The sequence below is a fragment of the Hevea brasiliensis genome, unplaced genomic scaffold (assembly GCF_030052815.1).
Source record: "Hevea brasiliensis isolate MT/VB/25A 57/8 unplaced genomic scaffold, ASM3005281v1 Scaf31, whole genome shotgun sequence".
NCBI lineage: Eukaryota > Viridiplantae > Streptophyta > Magnoliopsida > Malpighiales > Euphorbiaceae > Hevea > Hevea brasiliensis.
The window spans coordinates 239,303-246,622 of record NW_026614818.1 but is presented as its reverse complement, the minus strand read 5'-3'; the positions used below and the strand labels follow the sequence as shown (position 1 = coordinate 246,622).

The following is a 7,320-nucleotide window of genomic DNA, read 5'->3' as shown; positions in this document are numbered from 1 at the left end:
CCCGTGGAAATAATAACCACAGTCCATCAAACCCAAAGTTAAAGTTGTTGTTTAATATTTTGCATAGGTAAACACTGATTCATGGGAAATTTGGTTGAAGAATTGGATACTAATAATGCAGGTAATATTTCAAGGCATTGTTCTGCATATGTAAGTAGCTGAAAGCTTATGAAGCTAAGGATAGAGGGTCAATTACAAAATTCCTTGACATATGATAAAATTCACCCTTAGATCTTTACTATTTTCCAAAGTGTATTATATATATTTATTATGTTTTCGAATTCCACCACTGATTATATATTTATTTAATTAATAAATCATCCCGTACTCATATTAGTGGCTCCAAATACTAAATTCCCACAAATGGCAATGTTGGTATTATGGACAAATATATAGGATGGATATAGCTGATGAGTTTTCCATCCTCGAAGATCTTGGATGCTTCCTTTCCCCAATTCAATTCATATATGTAATCAATGAGCATTTCTTAACTATTATATTACCCTCCTATTTTTGCTCCCTGATTTGTCAGGAACAAGTTGTCTTGCATTATCAAAACCAACACCAGAATCATAACAGATGAAGTACTGAAACACAAATTTGCGAGTTTAGCTGAAAGAAAAGTATGGAAAAGGCCTCATAGACGGTTCATGAGGCAAAACTTGAGGTTTATTTGCTGAAGAGTTATGTTCATAAAGGGGAAAAAAAACCAAGAGAACACTTGTTCTTGAAATTCAGAGAGGTGCACAAGTTCAGGTTAGTGGGGCCTACATGCTTGAATGCAACTGCTTATTCCTCTGCAATTCAATCCAAATCAAAGTAGTCCTTGGAATATAAACAAATATGAAGACAGTATAAGATTCATCAATCAGAATATGAGATTCATCAATCAGACTGGGTGTTAAAAAATTAAACTCATACCTATTTGTGGTTTATAGTTCTTTGATCTTAATGAGTCCTTGCACGAACAAAAGCCTCTGTGATAATTTTAAGTTTTCTTGTGACATCGCTCATATTCATTCGATTTCCTGGTAGTTCTGCTGAGCATGCTAGTCCTATTTCGAGGACTGATACAACACATTTTTGCACATTGCTTCCCTGTAATTTCAAATTTTCAATATTGACTTTATTTTCTTGGATTTCATTTTGACCATCATCACTTTCGTTGTCTTCAACAATTTCTTCTGCTCTAACTTCTCCTGTTGCAATAAGCTTGGGATCCAGAAGCTGCATCACTTGTCCTGGTAGCTTAGACCTAACAAAGTTGTGGAGATTCAAACCATCGGTGAACACTTCATCAGTTGGTCTCCGTCCTGTAAAAATCTCCAACAAAGTTATTCCAAAGCTATACACATCCCCATATGTTGTTGTCTCGCTACCTATTCCATATTCCGCAATGCAAACATATCCAATTTCATTTTTATTAAATACACGGCCAGTGTGGTTATTTGATAAATAAGAGCATGTAAGATTTTACCTGGAGGCATATAGCCGATTGTTCCCTTTATCCCAATGGAGCTCGTTTGGCCTTGAGAAGAATTATCTGCGGTTTTGGAAAGGAGCCTTGCTAATCCGAAATCACCAACATGAGCAGTCATGTCACTGTCGAGCAGAATATTGCTTGGCTTTAGGTCGTGATGAATGATTGGTGTTTCACAAAGGTCATGAAGGTAATGCATTGCAGATGACAAATCAATGGCAACATGAAGCCTTTGAAGAAAGTTTAAATTCCTTGACTGACTAATACCATCTTCTTTTGGATGCAACCACATTTCCAAACTTCCATTCGCCATGAAATCAAGCACCAGAGCTTTGAAGTCGTTGCCTTTAAAATCAATGCTAGAGCAAAATGTCAAAATCTTCACTAGATTTCGATGTCTGATGTGTCGCAATGCTCTGCACTCAGCAATGAAGCTCTTGGAAGCTCCTTGTTGTTGAAGGTCGAGTACTTTCACAGCATCTATCCTTTCACCTTGGAGATCAAGACTTCCTCTATATACAGAGCCAAAACTACCTTGTCCAATTAAATTGTTTGAAGAGAATCCCTGAGTTGCTTGGAGAAGCTCTTTGTATGAAATTCGAAGGAGCTTTTCCAAAATAAAACGATTGGATGCTGGATTCTTTCTTGATTTTTGCCAGTAGAAAACTCTTAAAGATGTTATTGTCATGAAAAGCACAATTGAACTGATGATTGTTGCAAGGATAATGGCAGTAGGAGACTTTTTGTGTTTCTTTTGCTTGATGGGACATGCCGGTAGCTGCAGTTCTAGGATACCTCCACAAAGATTTTTGTTTCCAACAAGTGAAACTGCCGTTATATTGCAGAACACTCCCTTTGTTGGTACCTCACCCTCAAGATTATTGAAAGAGAGATTCAGATATTCCAAAAAAGGAAGCTTTTCTATCTCTTTTGGAATCTTTCATGATAAGTTGTTTCTTGACAGGTCTAAGCGTTGGAGACCCCTTAAGGACACAAGGGATGGAGGAATGGGTCCTTGGAGAAAGTTACCCTGAATGTAAAGGATTTCTAGACTCAGACATTCGCATATTGTAACAGTAATTTCTCCAGACAGTTTGTTCTCTGAGACATCTATTGAACCAACACTATTCAGGTGGCCAACTTCTCGGGGTAGCATTCCTGCCAATGAGTTAAATGACAAGTTAAGAATTAGTGATAGAAAGGGCAGACAAAGAATTTGCTGGGGTATGATACCAGTCAGGTTATTTTTGCCGACATCCCGAATAAGCAGATTTTGGCAGTGAGCGATGCTTGATGGTATATTCCCTTCTAATTTGTTTCTTCCAAACCGAAGCTTAAATTGTTGGGTGATGTTACCTAGGGATGGAGGGATTTGTCCTGACAACATGTTGATATGCAAATACAATAGTTGCAGCTTTTGAAGCTTCCCGAAAGAAATGGGAATGCTGCCTGAAAAAAGGTTTTTCTCCATGCCTAATCCATACAAATTGACAAGATGCCAATGTATGCTGGAATTCTACCAGATATTTGGTTTCTTCCTAAAGTTATAGACATAAGGGTAGACATATTAACTATTGTGCTAGGTAATACACCGCCAAATTATTATCAGAAAGAGATAGTCCTCGGAGATTGGTGCAGTTTGACAAAGATGTTATGAAAGCCAAATCCTGACTTGAATTATTGCCCAGAAAATTGTTTCCCAAATTCAGTAATTGGAGACCATTTAAATTTCCCCGATTGATCGGGACTTGTCCTATGAAACTGTTGGCATAAACGTCAAATATTTCAAGTTGCACAGAAGCATTCGTCCACGAAACTGGAACACTGCCATGAAATTGGTTCATGCCGATTTCAAAAATTTGCAGGTTAGGAAGAGTAAGCCCTATATTTGCTGGGAGCTTCCCTTGCAATTGATTCTGTGTAACAGATAGCATAGCGATGGATGAGATATTGTAGAGGGTAGAAGGAATTGAACCAACCAGATTATTGTCTCCCATAGCAAGCAGAGTTAAGCTTGTTATTCGTCCCATTTCATTTGGAATATTTCCTTCCATATGATTACTTGCTACAGAAAAACGTTGGAGGGACAAAAGGTTTCCAACAGAATGTGGGATCTTTCCAGTGAGGTTGTTTGAACTGAGGAAAAGTGTAACAAGCTTCTTTAAAGAGCCTAGCTCGGCAGGAATTTTCCCCACTAAGCCATTAAAGGCCAAACTCATAGTCCTAAGCTCTGAACAACAAAGCTGATGTTGATTGGAATTTTTCCTCTCAATGTGTTGTCCGACAGGTTAAGAAGTCTTAGACGAAACAGACGGCCAACTTTTTGGGGGATTTCCCCATAAAATCAGTTGTCAGCAAGGTTGAGGAACCTTAAGAAGGTGAGGTTCCCTGTATATGGAGATATGGTGCCTGATAAGCTCATCCCTTGCACTTTTAGAGACGCAACTCTATGGCGTTTTGAGCTAATCCCATGCCATTTGCAGAAGTTGACAGAATCGTTCCATGAGTTCAAGATTCCATACGGATCCGCGGCCATCTTGCTTTTGAACTCCAAAAGTGAAATGAGATCAGTCTCATTTCCCATATTACAGAGACAAATCTCAGGTTGCAAGCTAAGTATGCTCATAGAAAATAAGAAAATGAGATGAACATGAAGGGTTGAAGGCCAAGGTGCTAACAAGTTGGCTGGATGTGCCATCTTAGTTTGTTGCCTGGAAGTGACACACAGATGAAATTATAACCAGTGTCGTTGGACGAGTAATTGTGGTGTAAATTTAGCCAGCAATTGGGCTAAGAAGCTTTTTAATTAACTAATGCCGAATGTGTAACGCCCATCAAAAAAACGAATCAAACAAATAAAATAATAAAAAATTAAAACACATAAACAAATAAAAAAGTTATTGTATTTCTAGTCAATGGCTCATTTTATATTGCGTGATTAAAACAATATGAGGATTAATCTGTTAATTTTGAGTCTATATTTTTAAATAACTGATCAAAACAAGGGGTCAAATTTTATTTTATAAAGGACATACTTTATTTTTTTTTAATTTTTTATAAATATTTTATTTTCAGAAAAATAAAGAGTGTCTCTCTCATAATCGTGTTTTATGTATTTTATGTACGTTAATTTTTCTTTTAACTTGCATTGCATGTTTTTTTGTACTTGTTGTGTATATCCATAGTTTAATATTTTTACATAATTTTTATTAAATATAATATTATTATAATATATTGATATTATTATGATAATATAATAATTTTTCATTTTTCATTATAAGTGTGTTGTATGTGTACTTATTATTTTTAAATTAAGTTAATGAAAATGAAAGTATATCAATAAAAATAAGAAATTATAAATGTAAAATTTATTATGAAAAAATTATTATTATAATATAATTTTATAATTATTAGTACTTTATAAATATATAAATTTAATTATTTATTATTTTGTTAGTTCTTATAATTTCGTTTTAAATTTTTTCAATAATGAAGTATTGAATTTATCAAGATTAATTAGCATTTAATATTTTAAAATTCTTATAAAATATATATAATTAGCGTGAAAATTTTAAACTTTTTTCAATAATATTTAAGAATTTATATACATAATAGTAAAATAAATTCAATTTGGTATAGTTTATATAATGTTGATTTTTTTCTAATTATTTTTTATTTGATTTTTTAATTTTATTTGATAAAATTAATTATGCACACTCATATCAATAAGTATCATTATTATTAATTTTTATTTGATATATAATATTTTACATTATTTCATATTTTCTTATGATAGGGAGAAAAACCTTAAAAATAAGATTAATAAATATATTAACACTAATAAATTATTTACAAATAATAAAATAATAACTAAAATTTTTTTTTTATATAAAAAATAAAAAAAATTCTAATAGAATAAAAAAATATTGATGTTAGTATATTATTATTTTTAATTGGAATGATTATAATAAAAAATATGTAGACAATTATTTGATTTACAGTAAAACACTTTGTGAAACTAATGTATAACTTATTTTTAAATTAAATTTTTATAATTATTTTTCTACAAGTGAATATTAAATTTCAATAAAGGAACTTCTTGAATTTAAATAAATAAAAATTTTAAATGATGTAATATTTGTATTCGTATGAAAATTGGGCTTTTTTAAATTAAAATATTAATTTTTATTTATATTTGAACATAAATTTGTTATATTGAGGTACTAATTTTATATTCAAAGTATGATTTCTAATTCTTTTTATATGTATTCATTATTTGCTAAGTCAAGATAAGATTACAATATTAAAAAAATTTAAAAATTATTATTTTTTTATATATACACACATATTAACATTTTTAAACTTTCAATAATATATCATTTTAAAATTTAAAAAAAAATCAGTATTATAAATTCTAATCATCCTATTAATTATATTAATTTTATAATATAACTCAAACATAACATAGTGTTAATTATTAATTTTTAAGTAATACATATTTATCTATTTAAATGGCTTTTCTCATATATATAATTTATTTTATATGCATAATTATATATTATTTAAAAATTTAAGATTCATATATTACATACTAATTAAATATTTTTTTATAAATCAACAAACAAAAGTAACTTAGATATTAATGTCATAATTAAGAATTTTAAAAATATATCTATAATTAAAAAAATATAGATTTATTTTAGATGAAATATTTTTTAAAGAACTTAAAGAAATTAAATTAAAAAAAAAATTTCAAAAACATTAATAAAAGAATTTATATGTTTGGTTGACAAAAATTAATTTCTTTTCTTATTATTTTATGTAAATTCGAACGTAATTATATTAAAATATTGTTACAGAAATAATTATAAGATAAAGATAAAAATTTATTATGATTCATTAAAAAAGTGATTCATATAAATAAATAATTTCCTATTTTTTGTAAATAATATTTTTACAATTTTTTTAAAATTATTTCATAAAAAAAATTTAATTAAGTAAAATTTAAATACAAGTAGAATTAAGAATTTTTAATTTATATAAACTCTAAGATTATATAGAATTGAGTTCTAAGCATTTTAAATTTATATAAATTTTAAAATTAAAATAAATAATAAATAATATAATTATAAATACTATAAATAATGAAGGATAATTTGAGCAAAGCTAATATTCTTCTCTCTTCTCACATTTATATATTATACAGATAAAAAAAAAATCGTATTTTATATATTTACCTAAAAATATTAAAAGATAGCTAAAAATTAAAGAAAAAAAAAAAAAAGAGAACACACCCTTTGCTCTCCTTCACTTCAAAACTAACTTGTTTATTTGGTGATGTGTGCTTTTTGAGCTAAAATTTTTGTAGAGGAATAAAGGGTTTCACTTGAGATGGTTGTAGAGGAAATTGAGACAAATTTGAGAGAAATTTGTTAGTTGATTAGAGAGAAATGAAAAGTGCTAAAAGAATGAGCCAAGATAGTTTTATACCCAAAAAAGCTTCTCTATTTCATTTCACATGAAAGAAGTAAATAAAAGTAAAAAATTCTCATCTAGAAAAATACCAATTGTAACTGTCATTAGTTACTAGTTGATAATGGCTGTTGTTGACCGTAACGAACTTTACACTTATAATTTTAAAATAATTTTTAAATGGTAATAGTAATTATAATGGTACGCCAAAAACCTTTTAAATAATACTGCTAAATAATGTAACGTGATGGATGTTATTTAAAATTATATTATGAGGTTTTGAGATTTAGTTTCAACTAGAGCCAATTACCAAAAAAAATAAATTAAAAGTTAAAATATGTAAATAAATAAGTAAAATTAAAAATAAT

The 7,320-nt window shown here is 29.3% G+C and overlaps 1 pseudogene; it reads right to left on the bottom strand.

Moving 5' to 3' along the window:
- Positions 1 to 988: 988 nt before the first annotated feature.
- LOC110666960 (probable LRR receptor-like serine/threonine-protein kinase At3g47570) lies at positions 989 to 2,951 on the bottom strand (annotated as a pseudogene).
- Between the last annotated feature and the right edge of the window lie 4,369 nt (positions 2,952 to 7,320).